A 22,027-nucleotide genomic window follows, 5' to 3' on the forward strand; every position below is an offset into this window, starting at 1 on the left:
TCATATGTATATACTGTATTCTCTCCTATTCTACTGTATCTTAGTCTATGCCGCTCTGACACTGCTCGTCCAAATATATATATATATTTCCTTAATTCCATTACTTTAATTTAGATTGTGTGTGTTGTTAGATATTACTGCACTGTTGGAGCAGGAAACACAAGCATTTCGCTACACCTGCAATAACATCTGCTAAACGTGTGTGTGTGTGTGTGTGTGACAAATAGACATTTGATTTGATCTGTATGAACACCTACAGCTTGTTGTGTATTGAGTAGACAAGCACTGCCAACAATAGAGTGAACAGGATAGAAGAGTATACTGATAACCCCTCTCCCTCATGCCAAAGAACTGTCTGCAAGGGTGTGAAACGTTTGAGGAGCACTCGGCTTGTGTATTGGTGATTTAGTTTCCTCAAGAGGTGATAGTGATTCACATACACCTTTGGATGCCCTGGCTTGTTTGTGTCCCACATTCTCATTATGCTCCAGGATAGAAAGATGCTCCTTCATGCCCAAGGGCGCCACATGGGTGTACTTCGGGAGAGCACTGTGGAATGCCTCCAGATGGCCTGTGTGTTTATTAAGACCAAACAGAGTAGACAGTCTTTTGGCGTTTCTGATTGAAAATATAACATCATTGCGCTGTTATTGATGCATGCTAGCCTGTATGTTTGAATATGGCCTTTGTGAGAGATCAGTGGTCAAACATTTGTCTAACACAATTGTCAAGAGGTCTTCAAACACAACTGAGTCCATGGCCAGCCACTTCTTCTTGCCACGGTCATCATCAAACAGGACAGGGTGTTGACAGTAGGTATACACTGAGTGTACAATACATTAGGAACTCTTTCCTAATATTGGTTTGGACCCCCTTTTGCCCCCAGGACAGCCTCAATTCGTTGGTGCACGGTCTACAAGGTCTCGAAAGCGTTCCACAGGGATGCTGGCTCATGTTGTCTCCAATGCTTTGTCCGGCTGTGTGTGAAAAACCCAACAGCGTTGCAGTTCTTGACACACTCACACTGGTGCGTCTGAGACCTACTTCCGTCCCCCTATTAAAAGATACTGGCCCATTTACCCTCTGAATTGCACACATTCACAATCCATGTCTCAATTGTCTCAAGGCTTGCAAATCCTTCTTTAACCTGTCTCCTCCCCTACACTGATTGAGGTGGATTTAACAGGTGAAATCAGTAAGGGATCATAGCTTTCCCCTGGATTAATCTGGTCAGTCTAAGTCATGGAAAGAGCAGGTGTTCCTAATGTTTTATGCACTCAGTGTATAGCCCCCAACGCAATGAACGACAAACCTCCAATTTCTACTATTTCTCATGGCTGTGCAGGAATGTGTTTGTGCAGTGTGTGTGCATGGGTGTGTGTGTGTGGGTGAGAGGGTGTGTGTTTATGTGTGTTCGCGTGTGTGTGTGTGTGTGTGTGTGTGTTGTGTGTGTGTGTGTACCTCTAGGTGCTGCAGCATACAGTATTATGGCAAACCCCCATTTAAAGCAGAGAAGAGGAATATTCCCTCTACTGAATCTGTTTGTTCTATCCTAACACTACCATTTGTATTGTTATTTGTGTGCTTTTGTCCCCATGGTGATCTCATGCATTATTGAAGTGTTCTCAGCATATGAAAGCTGGGTAATGAAGTGAATTTCTGGTTCATTGTGAATATCCCCACTGTCTCCCCAGCTTTACTGCATATGTACTCACATGGCCTTTTTGTTCATCCTTGGATCTAATATGCAAAACCTATGGCAAGGTCCAACTTCAATTAAACTACCGGGCATGCAGGGAGGTGTGTGTGTTATATAAATAAGCAAGACACACACAGACATACTATAAACACATACACATTTGTGTGTGTAAACTGAGCTCCTTCAGTTCCTCTGCAGAGTTAAAGACAGTAGCAGCCCCACCGTCTGAACTAAGGTCAGCTTTATTTAAGGAGCAGACAGCCAGACTCCAGGACCCAGAAGGCTGTGGGGATGATGGACTCAGAGAGAAGACAAGAGAAGAGGGGAGGGGGAGGGAGAGGAGTTGAAATTTTAGCCTCTGTTGCCATGGAAGTCCTACTGAACCAGAATTCAGACACTAACAGAATATACCAATGAGAGAGAGAGAGGCAGACAAAATAGTGTACAGAAAGACTGAGAAAGTATCGACCTCATCTCGGGGTGTGGAGCCTCTGAGTGAGTGTTAGAGTGTTTATGTTTACATGTGTGTGGTGCAGACCAGCTGGGAGACAGAGATGATGGGGTCCCATTAGGTAATGATATGATATCGTCATGACAATAAGGAGTTTACTGCTGGGCGTCTGTGGTCTCCTCGAGGCAAACCCCGACCTCTGTCTACAGGGAACTGAATATCTCATAGTTGCAAGGATAAACCAAATGACCATGTGAGTCCATTACGTTTGTACTGTAGTTTAGTGTAGAGCATGGGGAGGCTTTTGAGATATTCACATTGAACCACAAATTGACTTCATTGCCCATATGCTGAGAAGACTTTTATGAGTTCATACAGCCAGGACGTTTTTTTAATTTCTAAATGGTATGTTTCAGTGTAAAGTTCTCTGAGGTTATGTGCCAGTGTTGTGTGTCAATTCCATCTCAACTCACTCAAGTTAGGAGGTGAGTTGAAATGAATATCACTTGTTGAAAATTCATCATTGAAAATAACATCCACGGTTTGAATTAAATGAGTCAGTTTCCAATTCGTCCTCTGAATGAACCAAATAGAGTTGAATCCGACCCCAATCCATGACCGTAACTTCAGATGACTTTACACCGATAAAGTTTGCTCTGATGGTCATTCCAAAGAGGCCCGGACAGTAGGGAATCATGTGCAATATCAAACAAATCTTTATTTTGTGGGACTCAGTGAATCAATGCTCCTCTTCCTCTCCTCTGTTTCCTCTCCATTTTCTGATCTCCTCTCTCCACAAGAACTTTATGAAACCAGTCCAGAATCTCTACAGGAATCAATTTAATGAAGTCCAACAGAGGCACCATAGAGTAGGGACATTCTCACAGTCTAACACAGGGGTATCAAACATGTGGGACCGAGGGGGGGGGAACTCAATATACTTTAAAATCACTAAAAAAACAATTTCAAGCTGTGTAGATATGATAATGGACCTATATTCATACAGTTTCTTGACTGTCCAGCTTGCTAATAATCACTAGAAACTCAGAGAGCATTGAAAATTCCAAGAATGACCATTGCAGCCCCCGGGGCAAAATTAGTTCAACACCCCTGGTCTGACATAAAAATAAAAAAAATAATGGAACACTGGTCTTTATCAACAGCGCTACAGAAGGCTGGTGTGTTTATTGTTGACATTTTTTGAGGTCAATTTAAATCATCGCCGACACCCTCATACCACAGCAAAGGACCCATGGTTAGAGCGTTGGGTCAGTAACCAAAAGGTTGCTGGATCGAATCCCCGAGCTGACAAGGTAAATCTCTGTCGTTCTGCCCCTGAGCAAGGCAGTTAACCCACTGAAGACGTGGATGTCGATTATGTCAGCGCCGCGCACCTCTCCTCTGATTCAGTGGGGTTGGATTAAATGTGGAAGACATGTTTCAGTTGAATGCATTCAGGTGTACAACTGACTAGATATCCCCCTTTCCCCCTAGAGAAGAAACTTGTGGTGAGAGACTTCTGACATAATGAAACCTAACCTAAGTAACATAATAATAGAATCCTCATCAAAATCTCTCAGTTTAAGCTAGTGATATCTGTTTTTTTTTGTATCCACCGCCTCCGCCTATGTCGCACTTCCACATCTGCGGTGAAAGGTGGCAGAGTTAGCGCAGTGTTTGTCTGAAAGTAACCGGTACAGGTTAAAAAATAATAATACTAAAAAAAATATATATATATACAGTTGAAGTCCGAAGTTTCCATACACTTAGGTTGGAGTCATTAAAACTTGTTTTTCAACCATTCCACAAATTTCTTGTTAACAAGTTTTTTCAAGTCGGTTAGGACATCTACTTTGTGCATGACACAAGTAATCTTTCCGGCAATTGTTAACAGACCGATCATTTCACTGATAATTCACTGTTTCAAAATTGCAGTGGGTCAGAAAATTACATACACTGAGTTGACTGTGCCTTTAAACAGCTTGGAAAATTCCAGAAAATTATGTCATAGCTTTAGAATCTTCTGATAGGCTAATTGACATCATTTGAGTCAATTGGAGGTGTACCTGTGAATGCATTTCAAGGCCTACCTTCAAACTCAGTGCCTCTTTGCTTGACATCATGGGAAAATCAAAAGAGATCAGCCACGACCTCAGAAAAAAATTGTAGACCTCCACAACTCTGGTTCATCCTTGGGCGCAATTTCCAAATGCCTGAAGGTACCACGTTCATCTGTACAAACAATAGTACGCAAGTATAAACACCATAGGACCACGCAGCTGTCATACTGCTCAGGAAGGAGACGTATTCTGTCTTCTAGAGATGAACGTACTTTGGTGCGAAAAGTGCAAATCAATCCCAGAACAACAGCAAAGGACCTTGCTGGAGGAAACAGGTACAAAAGTATCTATATCCACAGTAAAAACGAGTCCTATATCGACGTAACCAAAAGGGCGCTCAGCAAGGAAGAAGCCACTGCTTCAAAACTGTCATAAAAAAAGTCAGACTACGGTTTGCAACTGCACATGGGGACGAAGATGGTACTTCATACAACCATGAAGCACAGGGTTGGCAACATCATGTTGTGGGGGTGATTTGCTGCAGGAGGGTCTGGTGCACTTCACAAAATAGATGGCTTCATGAGGCAGGAAAATTATGTGGATATATTGAAGCAACATCAGAAGACATCAGTTAAGTTAAGTCAAGTTAAAGCTTGGTCGCAAATGGGTCTTCCAAATGGACAATGAGCCCAAGCATACTTCCAAAATTGTGGCAAAATGGCTTAAGGACAACAAAGTCAAGGTATTGGAGTGGCCACCACAAAGCCCTGACCTCAATCGTATAGAAAATTTGTGGGCAGAACTGAAAAAGCTTGTGCGAGAAAGGAGGCCTACAAACCTGATTCAGTTACGCCACCTCTGTCAGGAGGAATGGGCCAAAATTCACCCAACTTATTGTGGGAAGCTTATGCAAGGCTACCCAAAATGTTTGACCCAAGTTAAACAATTTAAAGGCAATGCTACCAAATACTAATTGAGTGTATGTAAACTTCTGACCCACTGGGAATGTGATGAAAGAAATAAAAGCGGAAATAAATAATGTTCTCTATTATTATTCTGATATTTCACATTCTTAAAATAAAGTGATGATCCTAACTGACCTAAAACAGATAATTTTTACTAGGATTAAATGTCAGGAATTGTGAATAACTGAGTTTAAATGTATTTGGCTAAGGTGTATGTAAACTTCTGACTTCAACTGTATATATTTCCTTAGCGTTCTCATATCTCCTCAAAATCTTGTTTCTTTTTATTCATTTTTTACTGTCTTTTTTGCCATTTATGAATGTGTTATTCAATACATTCCTCTAGGCTATAGTAGTAAAGGCCAAATTCAATATTTTATCAAACATTTATTTTTCTAAAATTCTAAATTGTAGTATGAACATCATAAAACTATTCCATATGTCAGCTTATGCAGGATCCTTTCCCACAAACACTACTATGATATAGGGCAGCCTTTCTTAAAGTACGGGTCGCGACCCACTTCTGTTAATGGTGGGTCGCTACGTGTCCGAGTAAATGTATAATTATTTAATTGATTTGGCCAAGTGCATCTGCGCTCTCTGTTCAGTCCGTTCTCTACTCAGCAGCGGTCTCTGCTCAGTTTGGCAGCTGCGCGAGTGGGAGAGGGAGTTGCCTGTGTGCTTTGTGGTTTACCTGATCTTTTTTCGGCAGTTTCCTTGAAGGTCACTCCACGACACACACGATGCAGCGCAGTCGTTCAGCAGAAAATGATGCACTGTCAGCCACTGACTTGTCATTCCCACATCACTCACCGCTGTCATCAAATGGACTCATACTAGCCACAAGTTCTGACTGAGCTCAATTGTCATGAAACGCATATACAGCGATGAGTTTCCCTCTCTTTCATACAAACTTATAACGAGGCGCGTTGTATTACCAAATAATTTCCGGTCACAACTTGCAGACTTGTTTACGTGTTCCTGTGCGTTTTGTTGTCAACCTTACCTTGCTACCTGACAACTTTACGGTTTGTACTTTTTAATTACCGTTTATATTTTTTGTTTTTTCCCTCACTCAACTTTTTTTCATTCAACTTTTTCACTCCAGACACTTTATCTGGACGTGGTTCGTCAGGACCTCCAACAGCCGAAGCTAAGTAGTAACATTAACATGATGCCTTCTAATTGCAGTCGCTGTATATACAGGAAAACGATGCTACAAGCCCAGCTTCAGACGCAAGCGTTAGGCAAGGGTAATTTCAGTGTAGGAAAGGATGAAACAGCGTCTGCGCCACCAGTAAATACAGATAGTAGTATAAATCCCCTTGCACGGTCCCTGCAGCCGGACAACTTTCTCATGTCTTCTGGAGGGAAATGCTGTAGGAATGCTCAACCTGTGTCGCTCATTCAGCTGACAGAAACTTTCAACCGGTTTTCCCCATTAAGCAGCGAGTCGGAGCCTTCTCTTGTCTCTACTCCTCCCGCTACGGGGTCTGAGATGCTGAAGCTTCCCACCATTAGCTCTGACAAATTGAAAACCCTAGTCATTGGCGACTCCATTACATGCAGTATTAGACTTTTGAAATAATCATCCAGCGATCATACACTGTTTACCAGCGGGCAGGGCTACCGACGATAAAGCTAATCTGAAGATGGTGCTGGCTAAAGCTAAAACTGGCGAGTGTAGAGAGTATAGAAATATTGTTATCCACGTCGGCACCAACGATGTCAGTATGGAACAGTCAGAGGTCACCAAGCGCAACATAGCTTCAGCGTGTAAATCAGCTAGAAAGATGTGTCGGCATCGAGTAATTGTCTCTGGCCCCCTCCCAGTTAGGGGGAGTGATGAGCTCTACAGCAGAGTCTCACAACTCAATTGCTGGTTGAAAACTGTTTTCTGCCCCTCTCAAAATATAGAATTTGTAGATAATTGGCCCTCTTTCTGGGACTCACCCACAAACAGGACCAAGCCTGGCCTGCTGAGGAGTGACGGACTCCATCCTAGCTGGAGGGGTGCTCTCATCTTATCTACCAACATAGACAGGGCTCTAACTCCTCTAGCTCCACAATGAAATAGGGTGCAGGCCAGGCAGCAGGCTGTTAGCCAGCCTTCCAGCTTAGTGGAGTCTGCCACTAGCACAGTCAGTGTAGTCAGCTCAGCTATCCCCACTGAGACCGTGTCTGTGTTCGCCTTAGCAATCTCACTAGGATAAAGACCTCCTCCATTCCTGTCATTATTGCAAGAGATCGTGATACCTCACATCTCAAAATAGGGCTACTTAATGTTAGATCCCTCACTTCAAAGGCAGTTATTGTCAATGAACTTATCACTGATAATAATCTTGATGTGATTGGCAGGCTGAAACATGGCTTAAGCCTGATGAATTTACTGTGTTAAATGAGGCTTCACCTCCTGGTTACACTAGTGACCATATCCCCCGTGCATCCCGCAAAGTCGGAGGTGTTGCTAACATTTACAATAGCCAAATTTCAATTTACACGAAAAAAAATATGTTTTCGTCTGTCGATGAAATCTAGGCAGCCTACTCAATCACTTTTCATAGCTACTGTTTTACAGGCCTCCTGGGCCATATATAGCATTTTTCATGGAGTTCCCTGAATTCCTATCGGACCTTGTAGTCATAACAGATAATATTCTAATCTTTGGTGACTTTAATATTCACATGGAAAAGTCCACAGACCCACTCCAAAAGGCTTTCGGAGCCATCATTGACTCAGTGGGTTTTGTCCAACATGTCACAGTCATACTCTGGACCTAGTTTTGTCCCATGGAATAAATGTTGTGGATCTTAACGTTTTTCCTCATAATCGGACCACCATTTTATTATGTTTGCAATCGCAACAAATAATCTGCTCAGACCCCAACCAAGGAGCATCAAAAGTCGTGCTATACATTCTCAGACAACACAACGATTCCTTGATGCCCTTCCAGACTCCCTTTCTACCCAAGGTCGTCAGAGGACAAAAATCAGTTAACCACCTAACTGAGGAACTCAACTTAACCTTGTGCAATACCCTAGATGCAGTTGCACCCCTAAAAACTAAAAACATTTGTCACAAGAAACTAGCTCCCTGGTATAGAGAAAATACCCGAGCTCTGAAGCAAGCTTCCAAAAAATTGGAACGGAAATGCCACCACACCAAACTGGAAGTCTTCCGACTAGCTTGGAAAGACAGTACCGTGCAGTACCGAAGAACCCTCACTGCTGCTCGATCATCCTAATTTTCCAACTTAATTGAGGAAAATATGAACAATCCGAAATTTATTTTTGACACTGTCGCAAAGCTAAATAAAAAACAGCATTCCCCAAGTGAGGATGTCTTTCACTTCAGCAGTAATAAATTCATGAACTTCTTTGAGGAAAAGATCATGATCAGTAGAAAGCAAATTACGGACTCCTCTTTAAATCTGCGTATTCCTCCAAAGCTCAGTTGTCCTGAGTCTGCACAACTCTGCCAGGACCTAGGATTATGAGAGACTCTCAAGTGTTTTAGTACTATACACTGTATCTCTTGACACAATGATGAAAATAATCATGGTCTCTAAACCTTCAAGCTGCATACTGGACCCTATTCCAACTAAACTACTGAAAGAGCTGCTTTCTGTGCTTGGCCCTCCTAAGTTGAACATGATAAACGGCTCTCTATCCACCGGATGTGTACCGAACTCACTAAAAGTGGCAGTAATAAAGCCTCTCTTGAAAAAGCTGTTGCGCAGCAACTCACTGCCTTCCTGAAGACAAACAATGTATATGAAATGCTTCAGTCTGGTTTTACACCCCATCATGGCACTGAGACTGCACTTGTGAAGGTGGTAAATGACCTTTTAATGGCGTCAGACCGAGGCTCTGCATCGTGCTCCTAGTGCTGCTTTTGATAGTGCTGCTTTTGATACTTGCCGGCTACCCAGATAAAGCACTAAATAAACTTCAGTTAGTGCTAAATACGGCTGCTAGAATCCTGACTGGAACCAAAAAATGTGAACATATTACTCCAGTGCTAGCCTCTCTACACTGGCTTCCTGTTAAGGCAAGGGCTGATTTCAAGGTTTTACTGCTAACCTACAAAGCATTACATGGGCTTGCTCCTACATATCTTTCCGATTTGGTCCTGCCGTACATACCTACACGTACACTACGATCACAAGACACAGGCCTCATATTTGTCCCTAGAATTTCTAAGCAAACAGCTGGAGGCAGGGCTTGCTCCTATAGAGCTCCATTTTTATGGAATGATCTGCCTACCCATGTGAGAGACGCAGACTTGGTCTCAACCTTTAAGTCTTTACTGAAGACTCATCTCTTCAGTGGGTCATATGATTGAGTGTAGTCTGGCCCAGGAGTGTGAAGGTGAACGGAAAGGCAACGAACCGCCCTTGCTGTCTCTGCCTTGCCGGTTGCCCCCTCTCCACTGGGATTCTCTGCCTCTAACCCTATTACAGGGGCTGAGTCACTGGCTTACTGGTGATCTTTCATGCCGTCCCTAGGAGGGGTGCGTCACTTGAGTGGGTTGAGTCACTGACGTGTTATTTCTGTCTGGGTTGGCGCCCCCCCTTAGGTTGTGCCGTGGTGGAGATCTTTGTGGGCTATACTCAGCCTTGTCTCAGGATGGTAAGTTGGTGGTTGAAGATATCCCTCTAGTGGTGTGGGGGCTGTGCTTTGGCAAAGTGGGTGGGGTTATATCCTTCCTGTTTGGCCCTGTCAAGGGGTATCATCGGATGGGGCCACAGTGTCTCCTGACCCCTCCTGTCTCTGCCTCCAGTATTTATGCTGCAGTAGTTTATGTGTCGGGGGGCTAGGGTCAGTTTGGTATATCTGGAGTACTTCTCCTGTCTTATCCGGTGCCCTGTGTGAATGTAAGAATGGTCTCTCTAATTCTCTCTTTCTTTCTCTTTCTAGGAGACCTGAGCCCTAGGACCATGTCTCTGGACTACCTGGCATGATGACTCCCAGTCCACCTGGCCATGCTGCTGCTCCAGTTTCAACTGTTCTGCCTGCGGATATGGAACCCTGACCTGTTCACCCGACGTGCTACCTGTCCCAGACCTGCTGTTTTCAACTCTCTAGAGACAGCAAGAGCGGTAGAGATACTCTTAATGATCGGCTATGAAAAGCCAACTGACATTTACTCCTGAGGTGCTGACTTGCTGCACCCTTGACAACTATTGTGATTATTATTATTTGACCATGCTGGTAATTTATGAACATTTGAACATCTTGGCCATGTTCTGTTATAATCTCCACCCGGCACAGCCAGAAGAGGACTGGCCACGCCTCATAGCCTGGTTCCTCTCTAGGTTTTTTCCTAGGTTTTGGCCTTTATAGGGAGTTTTTCCTTGCCACCGTGCTTCTACACCTGCATTGCTTACTGTTTGGAGTTTCAGGCTGGGTTACTGTACAGCACTTTGAGATATCAGCTGATGTAGGAAGGGCTATATAAATAAATTTGATTTGATTTGAAATATAATGAACACACAATATGTTTAGTGCGGGGAAGTGCTTAGTCGTGCATCAACAGTGGAAAAGTCAGTCAGCTAGCAAGGCATTGTTGTCATTTTATAACAGGTGATGATCAGCAGAAATAAAGGAGTACTAACTAACTCTCATAGTAGTAGATGTGAGTTTCTCTTTCAAACAATCCCCTGGCCTTGTACACAGCTAATAGCTAACATTAGCCAAAGCAAGCTAGCTACTGATAGTGCCACCCTAAGTAACAGTACAGATGAAGATGAAAAAGGATCAGGCCTACTGTACATCTTACTGTATAAATGATTGTTGAAAACTAGTCTAGGTTGGAACTGTTGTCATTAAAATACAAGTAATAATTGTATTCTAAACTGGAATAAACTGATTGAAGCAAGATGCTTTTTGAAGCAAACACACTCACACAGTTCTGGGTTGGTCATCTACAACAGGAAGTGGTCTCCTGCCTGACTGAGAAAGCAGTAGATGTTCTGATCAGTTTATTCCAGTTCAGAATAAAAAAGATGTATTGTATTTTAACAGCAACAGTTCCAACCTAGACTTTCTTTCAACAATAATTTCTACAGTAATATGTACAGTAGGCCTGATCATTTTTCGTCTGTACTGTTACTTAGGGATGCACGATCAAAAAGCATGTGTGTGTGTGTGTGTTCTGTTATTCATCTGTGATGTGATCAATCAGTTTATTCCAGTTCAGAATGAAAATGATTTATTGTATTTTAACAGCAACAGTTCCAACCTAGACAGATACGTAAGAGTGTTTTTAATGGGGGAAAATAAACAGATATTTAATTTCATTGTTATTTGTTTTTATCTATATTTAATTTGTTTTAGGCATAAGGTCAATGAAATGTACCGATATTTATGTTTAGTTGCGTATTTTCCTAAGCTTGGGTCTCAGGAAAACACAGAATTTCTCATTTGGGTCCCAGGCTGAAAAAGTTTAAGAACCCCTGATATAGGGTCCAAACCCATCAAAACCAGTACAATGCACAGTCCAGTCACATGAAAGCCAGTACTATGCAGGATTCTAACCCACTGAAACTCTAGTACATGACCAACTGAACCTTCAGTACATAGGGTCCTAACCCACTTCTCTCTGTGCTGAAATGGTTACGGCAGTGGTGATATTGCAGATATACTTAGATAACAGTCACCAGAAAGCCCCCAGACAGTCACTTAGAGCCATCAGTGATCTGACAGTCTGGACAAGTACAGCTCCATTAATCTCTTCATTTCTTTTCTCCTCTCCAATCACAGTGTTTCCTCTTCCTCAATTCCCTCATTCATTACCATTCTGTTGTTCCAAGACTTTGCCTTGGATCAATGTGCTATTTACTTCCTAATGAAAGGCTGCAGTGGCCCCAAATGAAGATGGAGAAGTACTGCATGAATTGACACGCGTTCCTTTCATCGGTGTTATTCGGGAACATAACTGATATTTATCTGTCTAATTGTCTCACTGGCAATGCAAAGCGAACGTATCTTTTGGCCTGTTTCTTCGCCGTGGCGTAATGTGTGGACAGACAGGCTATTAACAATACATAGAGAGTAAATACATCTGTTTGATGATCCATGTCCTTATTTCCATATAATAAGCTCCTCTCTGCACCTCACTGCCCATAAATCCATGAATTAGAATGAGTAATGATGATTAGAGAAGAGAGATGGCATGCCTCGGCCTAATCAGACATCCTGAGGTCGTAGCATGTTGGCTGGTTCCACTCCCATTGTGATGAGTCAGATCTAGCAGATGGGTTCTTCTCCCCGTTGTGTCTCAGCCTTCCTCCACCTGGGTTCTGCCTGTGTTCCATGTGTTACTGTTGGAACTGGAACAACAAGCCCACAACACACACAGCCAGAACACACACTGCGGGAAACACACCCACACACAAGCACACACACACACTGTGTCATCATCAGGAATCACACACATTAATCAAACGTTAGAGCAACGCTACACTGCCTCACCAGAAGACACCAGCGCAGAGCTGTCTTTCAGGAGAGATGACATCTCTTTTTCACTGTCTCTCCTCAAACACCAACATAAGATAGCAGTGAGTTAATGAATTAACAATTAGTGAATTAATAAAAGGCTCAAAGACATGTTATCCAGAGAGCTTATCTTCCCCTCTGGTTAAGCTCTTTGTCTGTTAGCTTAAGCCTGTATTGGAGCTCCTGTGTCCACAATACCTGTTGTCCAGGAGAGAAAGTGTGGTCTCTTTACGATGACACACGGCCTGGGAGGAGGAGTGATGTATGAGTCACTGTGGAGTCCCACTGCAGGTAGAACAGACCAGATGGCTGGATTAGAGCTGCTCCTTCTCTAATGTTTTAGAACTATCTGACCCCAAGTTATCTATAGTCTGCCTGCTTGCCTGTCTGCCATCCTACCTACCAGTCTGCATGCCTCTTTCCCTGACTACTCGCCTGCCTGCCTCTTTTCCCTGACTACTCGCCTGTCTGTCTGCCTGCATGCCTGCCTGACTGTTTCTATTTGTCTGTCTGGGGAAGCTGTCTTGCAGCTTGGAGTCTAAGAACACCTCTAAAGCCAGAGGTCTCAGTCTTTGGACAGGAGATTAATTTAGTTTGCCCAGATTACAACGCCTTAGAGCAGTGTTCCCCAAATGGCAGCCCAAGATTTCATTTGGCCCCCCAAGTTTTTTATTTTTATTGTTGGATATAAAAGGCTGTTAAAACTGTCTGTACCAAAGTATTCCCACACATAATAGAGTGATATAGAGTATATGATCGTATACAAATGTAAACAAGTTTTGAAAGTACTATGTTTTAGTCAATTTGTCCATTTGTAGTCCTCCGACCATTCGCTTAAGAACAACATTGGCCTTAATTATTGACGCACCCATCCCGTTAGCGGGATCATTTTCATCAACCCCCGCTGAATTGCAGCGCACCAAATTCAAATTAAATTACTAAAAATATTTAATTTTCATGAAATCACAAGTGCAATATAGCAAAACACAGCTTAGCTTGTTGTTAATCCACCTTGCATGTCAGATTTCAATACAGCTTTTCGGCGAAAGCATAACACGCGTTTATGTAAGAACATCTCTCTCAGTAGACAAAATATTCCAAACAGCTAGCAGCCACAGTAGATTGGTCACGAAAGTCAGAAAAGCAATAAATTAAATTGCTTACCTTTGATGATCTTCGGATGTTTGCACTCACGAGACAGTTACACAATAAATGTTCCTTTTGTTCCATAAAGATTATTTTTATATCCAAAATACCTCAATTTGTTTGGCGCGTTATGTTCAGAAATCCGCAGGCTCGAGCAGTCACGATATCGCAGACGAACATTTCAAATAGTATCCGTAATGTCCACAGAAACATGTCAAACGTTTTTTATAATCAATCCTCAGGTTGTTTTTAAAATATATAATCGATAATATATCAACCGGGACTGTAGCATTTTCAATAGGAGAGGGAGAGACAATGGCTGCCCCACTCTGTTGCGCAAGCAAAACTCTGCGAACACCCAGCTATCCACTGACGCGATGTGATCTTTCATGCTCATTTTTCATTTTTCAAAATAAAAGCCTGGAACTATGTCTAAAAACTGTTGACACCTTGAGGAAGCCATAGGAAAAGTAATATGGTTGATATCCCTTTAAATGGAGGCAAGGCATCCAATGGAACAGAGAGCTTTCAGGAGAAACAGCACTTCCTTGTTGGATTTTCCTCAGGTTTTTGCCTGCAATATCAGTTCTGTTATACGCACAGACAATATTTTGACAGTTTTGGAAACTTGAGTGTTTTCTATCCTAATCTGACAATTATATGCATATTCTAGTTTCTGGGCCTGAGAAATAGGCAGTTTCCAATGGGTACATTTTTAGCAAAAATCCTGCACTCAAGAAGTTAAGAAAAACATTGGCCTTCAGTATCTACTGTAGCTGATGATCCCTGACCTAGAGAGTACATATCCAGCACTTTGTGACCAAAACAAAGGACACAGCAGATGTTTATGTGTGTGTGTGGGCATGTGTATTGTGTGTATGTGCAAGGGTGTAGGGGTGAGACAAAGTTTCACCCCTACATTCACATTCACAGCCCAACATTTTTCATTAAGCTTTTCGCTTCGGACACTTTTATCTGCTCCACCACACAGCTATCTGGTAAGGTTGACCGCCACCTCTCCTACAGCCTCCTGACTAAAGCTTGAACCAAGCGGGTGTGACACCTACTCCTGTTGCCTGCTTGCACTGCTACTTGGATCCCACCGGGAGATCTGCTCCTAGTCTGCCCTGGGCTATCTCCCCCTGTCAGGTACAGGTACCCCTGCCACACTCGCCCCTCTCTCACTCGCTTCCAGCATACACACACATACACACACACACCACAGACTTTGGACTGATCTGAATTTTATGTAGGCTAATTAACTTGTGAAAGTAATTATGTGAGCTTTACTCAGCAATGCTTTAATTAACTAGCATAGGCCTTCTGTTTATTCATCTCTGACTTTTATCGCCTACTGGACTCATAGATAGCTACTTTCTCAATTTATTTAATTGAGGCGAGTGACTCTTTGAACTCTTTTCTTGTGCTATATGCTATTTTGCTCTATGACTCCTGCATGCTTTGTTGACTATTATCTTGGTCATTTACCCGACCGTGGGACATACAATGTTTGTTCACTCTCACTCCCACTCTCGCGACTCTGCCTCTCTATTGGTTACACGGACTCTTGGTCTCCCATCCAATTCTAACCACCTCTCCCGGCTTTATATTCATGCTACCTAATGAAATTGCTGTACAAGATAATCTTGTTGCCATCTGATGTAATTCAAATGTCATGAAAATCAACACTGTAGATACCCTGTCCTCTGCAATGCCCTGATTGTATTACTGATTGTATTACTACTGATGATATCTGGAAATGTGGCCCGTCTATTGTTGCTAGCCCCAATTCTAACTTGTCCTCTGATTTCTGCTTCACTGATTTCTTCTCTCATAAAAGCCTTGGTTTTCTGCACTTTAACACTAGAAGCTTATTACTAAACATTGAGCAAATGAGCAACAGATGTGTTGGTCATTACTGAGATGTGGTTAAGAAAGAGTGTTCTGAACACTGATGTTAACCTTCCTGGTTATAACCTTTTTTCGTCAAGACAGATTTTCCTAAGGTGGTGGAGTGGCAATCAAGTCAGACCATCAAGTCTGTCCCCAAACAATTTAATTTACTGGTTTTAATCTTTCAAATAGCTCTTTGTTGACTGTTGCTGGGTGTTGTCGTCCACCATCAGCACCGGCCTGTACCCTACCTGCCCTAAGATCTCTCCTGGCCCCTCAAATTGAAAAAGTAATTAAACAAAATAATCTTAATCGAGGTGTAGATTGCATCTCACATAGCAGTGTAAACAAGACTCCATGGGATTTATGTCAATGCGACTCTGTGAGGCCAATAGCAATGTCCGCTTTAGGTATGATGCAGGGAGGCACTTGTGGATTTGACAGCTCTAACACAGTTCCATCTCCAACACTGTTGAAACAGATGTCGGCTATTCAGATGTCGGCTAAAGCGGATCTGATTGAATAGAGCAATAAGTGCCCCTTGGCCTTGTAAATTGCTTGTTTGTAAGTTAAGGTTTGTCTGTATCCTTTTTTTTAAACACTAGAAATGTGCATTCAAATCTGTATATTTAAATGCCCGGAACCCTGTAGCAACATGTGTGTCCCTGAATGACAGTCACTCTTATGCCACCCTTTATGTATGTGTGTCTGCGTGTCTGTGGCTGTGTCTGTGGCTGTGTCTGTGTCTGTGTCTGTGGCTGTGTCTGTGTGTGTGTGTCTGTGTCTGTGTGTGTACTTATCTAGCGCACTAATGTAGTATTTAAGTGACAGAATGAAAATTAATCTACACAATTTATTAGATATAATAAATACATAAATAAAACCACAGCAGAAAACAAATTGGAGATTAATTCTAATTAATCCATGAGTTTCCTTACTAATACTCAGTAAACAGGTGCTGAAAGGAAATTCAGGTGATTTCACGTTTTATGGCTACAGGGGTAGTATTGAGTAGCTTGGATGAAAAGTTGCCCATTGTAAACGGCCAGCTCCTCAGTCTCAGTTGCTAATATATGCATATTATTATTCGTATTGGATAGAAAACACTCTAAAGTTTCCAAAACTGTCAAAATATTGTCTGTGAGTATAACAGAACTGATATTGCAGGCGAAACCCTGAGGAAAATCAAAACAGGAAGTGGCTTCTATTTTGAAAAGTCCATGTTCCATAGCCTCCCTTTTCTGGATTTAAAGGGATATGAACCAGATTCCTTTTCCTATCGCTTCCTCAAGATGTCAACAGTCTTCAGACATAGTTTCAGGCTTTTATTTTGAAAAATGAGCCAGAACGATAACATTGCGCGGTCACATGTGGTCACATGAGTTTTGCTCGCGTAACAGAGTTTGGATAGGTATTGCTTTTCCCTCTCCTACTGTGAAAGACATTTGCGGTTGATATATTATTGATTATATATATTTTTTTAAACCTGAGGATTAATTATAAAAAAGTTTGACATGTTTCTGTGGACATTATGGAAACTATTTATCTATTTATACTATATCTAATTTTTGTCTGCGTTGTCGTGACCGCTCTTTCCTGTGGGTTTCTGAACATAACGCAACAAAAAAATACAAAGGTATTTTGGATATAAAAATAATCTTTATGGAACAAAATGAACATTTGTTGTGTAACTGGGAGTCTTGTGAGTGAAAACATCCAAAGATCATCATAGGTAAACAATTCATTTGATTGCTTTTCTGATTTTCGTGACCAAGCTTCCTGATGCTAAGTGTACTTAAATGTTTTGTTGTGCGATCGATAAACTTACACAAATGCTGGGATTGCTTTCGCTCTAAAGCATAATTTCAAAATCTGACACGACAGGTGGATTAACAAAGGGCTAAGCTGTGTTTTCCTATATTGCACTTGTGATTGCATGAATATAAATATTTGTAGTAATATTTATTGAATGTAGCGCTATGCTATTCAGCAGTTGATGATGACACTTATCCCGATAGGGGGATTGCAGCCATAACAAGTTAAGGTCCGTATTTCCAACATTAGTGTCACATTTATACTAGAACTATTCAGTCAGTTTAAAGTGAAGCTGCATCTCTGGTGTCATTTTATGTCTGTGTCATAGAGTGTGCTGAGTAGAGACACAGATACATTACTACTTGTGTTCTATTTAATTCTGGGATGTGCCGATCATATCACAAGCCCAATTCTGTCTGGTACTTGCAAATCTTGTATAACCAACACATTATTCAAATGTTTTGTTTGTTCTGAATATTTGCGACCGACCGGCTCGATTCGGTATCATGTATTAAAACTTGAAATTGTGTTTTTTACATTGAATAAAAGTAGAGACGCAGAACTAAAAAATTGTATATCATACACTACATTTGCGATACAATGGAAAGTAATTCTGCTTTGAGAGTTGATAACTTGTAACCCCCTTTTGAGAAAATGGCCTATGAATGTTTTGGTACACGTACTGGAAAGCTCTACTTTGTCTACAACCATTCAGCATCGTTCACACCCACTTAAAAGCACCCATTTTCTAAACAATGTTATGGTTTGTTTTCTAACTTGTTAGCTATTTAGCTAACGTTAAGTGTGACGAATTAAAAGAAAAGCATTCTACTGGAGAATGGTGAACACACACACTATATCAAATAAAATAATTGTTTATTTGTCACATGCACAGGATACTGAAGATGTAAATGGTGAAGTGAAATGGGTTAAAAACTCTTTGGGCAAGGCATGCTGCTAACAACCCACCTCAACAACATCCGGTGAAATTGCAGAGAGCCAAATTCAAATTACACAAATAGTAATAATAAACATTCATGAAGATACAAGTGTTGGTTAAAATATTAACTTCTTGTTAATCCAGACGCTTTGTCAGATTTCAAAAAGGCTTTACGGCAAAAGCATACCATGCGATTATCTGATGACACCGCCCCGCTTACAAAAGCATACAACATTTTTCCAACCAAGCAGAGGAGTCACGAAAGTCAGAAATAGCAATAAAATAAATCACTTACCTTTGAAGATCTTCATCTGGTTGCAATCACAAGGGTCCCAGCTACATAACAAATGGTCCTTTTGTTCAATAAAGTCCTTCTTTATATACCAAAAACTCAGTTTTGTTGGTGCGTTTTGTTCAGTAATCCACTGGCTCAAAGGCGGTCAAAACATGCAGACGAATACATCCTAATAGTACCGGTAAATTTTGTCGAAACATGTCGAATGATGTTTATAACTAATCCTCATGGTGTCAATTATCTAAATAATCTATAATATTTCAACCGGACAATAGCATATTCAATAGAAAGAAGAGTGCACACACAGTCCCATGGGCAAACCAGTACTGTATGATTCCATAGAGCACTGACTAAAAGGTCTTATTCTTCATTGTTTTTAGAAAAAAAGCCTGAAATCATGTCTAAAGACTGTTGACATCTAGTGGAAGCCATAGGAACTGAAATCTGGGCCCTAACCCCTTCTATACTCAATAGGATTTCAATGGAAAACCACTCACATCAAAAAAATCCAATTTCCTGGATGATTTTTCCTCAGGTTTTTGCCTGCCATATCAGTCCTGTTAAACTCACAGACATTATTTTAACAGTTTTAGAAACTTTAGAGTGTTTTCTATCCAAATCGGGGCGGCAGGGTAGCCTAGTGGTTAGAGCGTTGGACTAGTAACCGGAAGGTTGCAAGTTCAAATCCCTGAGCTGCCAAGGTACAAGTCTGTCGTTCTGCCCCTGAACAGGCAGTTAACCCACTAGGCCGTCATTGAAAATAAGAATTTGTTCTTAACTGACTTGCCTAGTTAAATAAAGGTAAAAAAAATAAATAATAATAAATATGCATATCCTAGCTTCTGGGCCTGAGTAACAGGAAGTTTACTTTGGGCACAGTTGTCATCCAGACTTAAAAATACTGCCCCCTAGCCCAAAAAAGATAACTAGCAATAACATTACTACACAGGTCATACACGTATCATTAGCTTGTGAGCCAGCCAGCTAATGTTAGCTAGATAGCTAGATAGCTACCACCACATGCTGTAACTTGCAATGAAAATGACTTTCTGACAAAATTTAGAAACATATATCTGAAAATATAGCCAGCTAGACTCTCTTACCTGTATACATTGATGAACGCTTCTCCCTCTCTGACACAGATGCCATGGTTGCCCTTAGTTTGAAGATGTAATCCAGAAAAAAAACGCCTTCTTCTTTGTGTTCTCTTTTTTTGACTCAATCCGCATTTTCTCCATCTCCTTAGCTCTGCTTCCACCGGGCATTCCACTGAATGATCCACAAACTTGATCCTCCAGAAAGTGGAGAGCATTAGCAACACTTATGCAGTTCTGATATCTTTCAAAAAAGCTCAATTGGAATGGATTGCCTAGCTACATATACTGAGCAGCTCCCACTACATGGCAGACCAATCTGAACTCTCGGCATGTCCAGCCCATCCATTATCTCAGCCAATCATGGCTAGCGGGTAGGCTCGCAATTTAATATATTCATATTTACAGATGGCACACATGTTTGTTATTAATGCAGATGACAGTTCGCATGTTCCAGAAGGCATTTCTTCCAAAAAGTGCATTTTGATTTAAAAAAGTTAGGTTTACTTTCAAATGCCTCTCCTGTGAAGTAGTGACATGCGACACGCATAGTGTCCTGAAACTAGTCACATTTGTTGACATGCTGTCACCAGATAATGTCAATTCAGTTTCTTTCTCTACTTTCCCATTTCAAGTTTGGCAAATATAAATGCATCAATTTACAGGACTTAAACAAACAGGGGGAGTATTTTCTTCAGATCATTTTAGAGAAGAGGAAAGAAAGATGTCAACGTCTGTCTTCATCAAGTAGATAGCTCTGAATTTGGTAATGCTATTTGCAGAGACTTAGTTATGTGAACCTATAGCTATTATAATCCGCCTGGCCAGTCTGCAATGATCACGCTATGTCAAAACCATGTCCAACCCCTTGTACACTAATATTAATAGAATTACAACCTGTATCTGATTAGAATGATACGCTGGGCCACACCAGGGGCAAAATCCTAACAAATCGCAGCGGGAAGCAACAAGACGTCAATGCCAAACAGTAGTGAGACGTGTGGTCTCTTGGAACATCCCGGCACTAAGTCTGCCTCTGGTTATTTCTTTCAAAACATTTGCTGTAAAATTAGAAATTTTTGGAAGAATTGTTTTTTTTTCTTTAATATCTGTCCGACTACACTGGACCGGCGCTTAGTTGGTGGTGTGAACAGCAACAGCCTCCTATCCTCTAATCCCTTAACTGAAACACTTCCAGTACGTCCTGTTCAATAGGCACGTTGTCCCAGTACCCTGGCTACCTGGCTGGCATACAGAGAGAGAGGGGACCAGGAGAGGAGTGGGCACAGGACAGGGCTTTGACAGCCAAGGGACAGTCTTTGTCTTGTTCATTTGGTAATGCTGCTCAAGGTGGTTTGGTGACTTGCGTTAGCAACAAAAAAAAACAGGCTTTAGCTCAGCTGGCTAACACAAACTTGTGGAAAGTTCAAACCCAACGGGTCACATTAGCACTACACAGCATGCGAAAGAGTGAGACCAAAGTCAGACCAAGCTCATCCAAACAACATGACCTTGCAGGGTTTCTATACATTCTAGGGTTTTCATCAAATACACCTCTAGGAGATATTGCTTCTCATAGCGGAAGAGTTCAGAGCCTTGTACAGCCTGAGATAGGTTTCATCATTTTTCATCAGACCTGTTTTTCCTCAGGGGTGTTTATTGGTTTCTTGGAAAGCTCTCATGCAGTCCTTCATAACGTATTCCACCTGGTTCCAGGAAGACCACAACCACCACAGGTCCCTTGTACATCATTGTTAGGGGTGTATGGGCCTCAATTAACCTTTTTTATTTCTGAATGGTACAAAAGATCAATGGAAATTTGTAGTCATTAATAGTTATTTTTTCTCAATGAAAAGGCAAAAAACTGATGGAGTGCTTTCACCAAGTCAGAAAATTGCTTTGGCTAAGATTGATGTAGGTTGTGTGTGTGTGTGTGTGTGTGTGTGTGTGTGAGCGAGCAAGAGAGTAGCCTGGCCTCAGAGCCATATGAAACATACGTTATGTATTACGTTACTACTAATGATCTAGTTACTTTAGTCAGGGGATGATGGGTGGGTGTCCCGAGATCGTCTAGCAAGCCCTAGGTTTTGTGTTTGTGTTGCATCGGGGACAACTGTAGCAGTTTCGCCTACCCTTCCCCTAACCCTTATTCTAAAATTAACCCAGTTCA

The sequence above is a fragment of the Oncorhynchus clarkii genome, chromosome 19 (genome assembly GCF_045791955.1).
Source record: "Oncorhynchus clarkii lewisi isolate Uvic-CL-2024 chromosome 19, UVic_Ocla_1.0, whole genome shotgun sequence".
Classification (NCBI taxonomy): domain Eukaryota; kingdom Metazoa; phylum Chordata; class Actinopteri; order Salmoniformes; family Salmonidae; genus Oncorhynchus; species Oncorhynchus clarkii.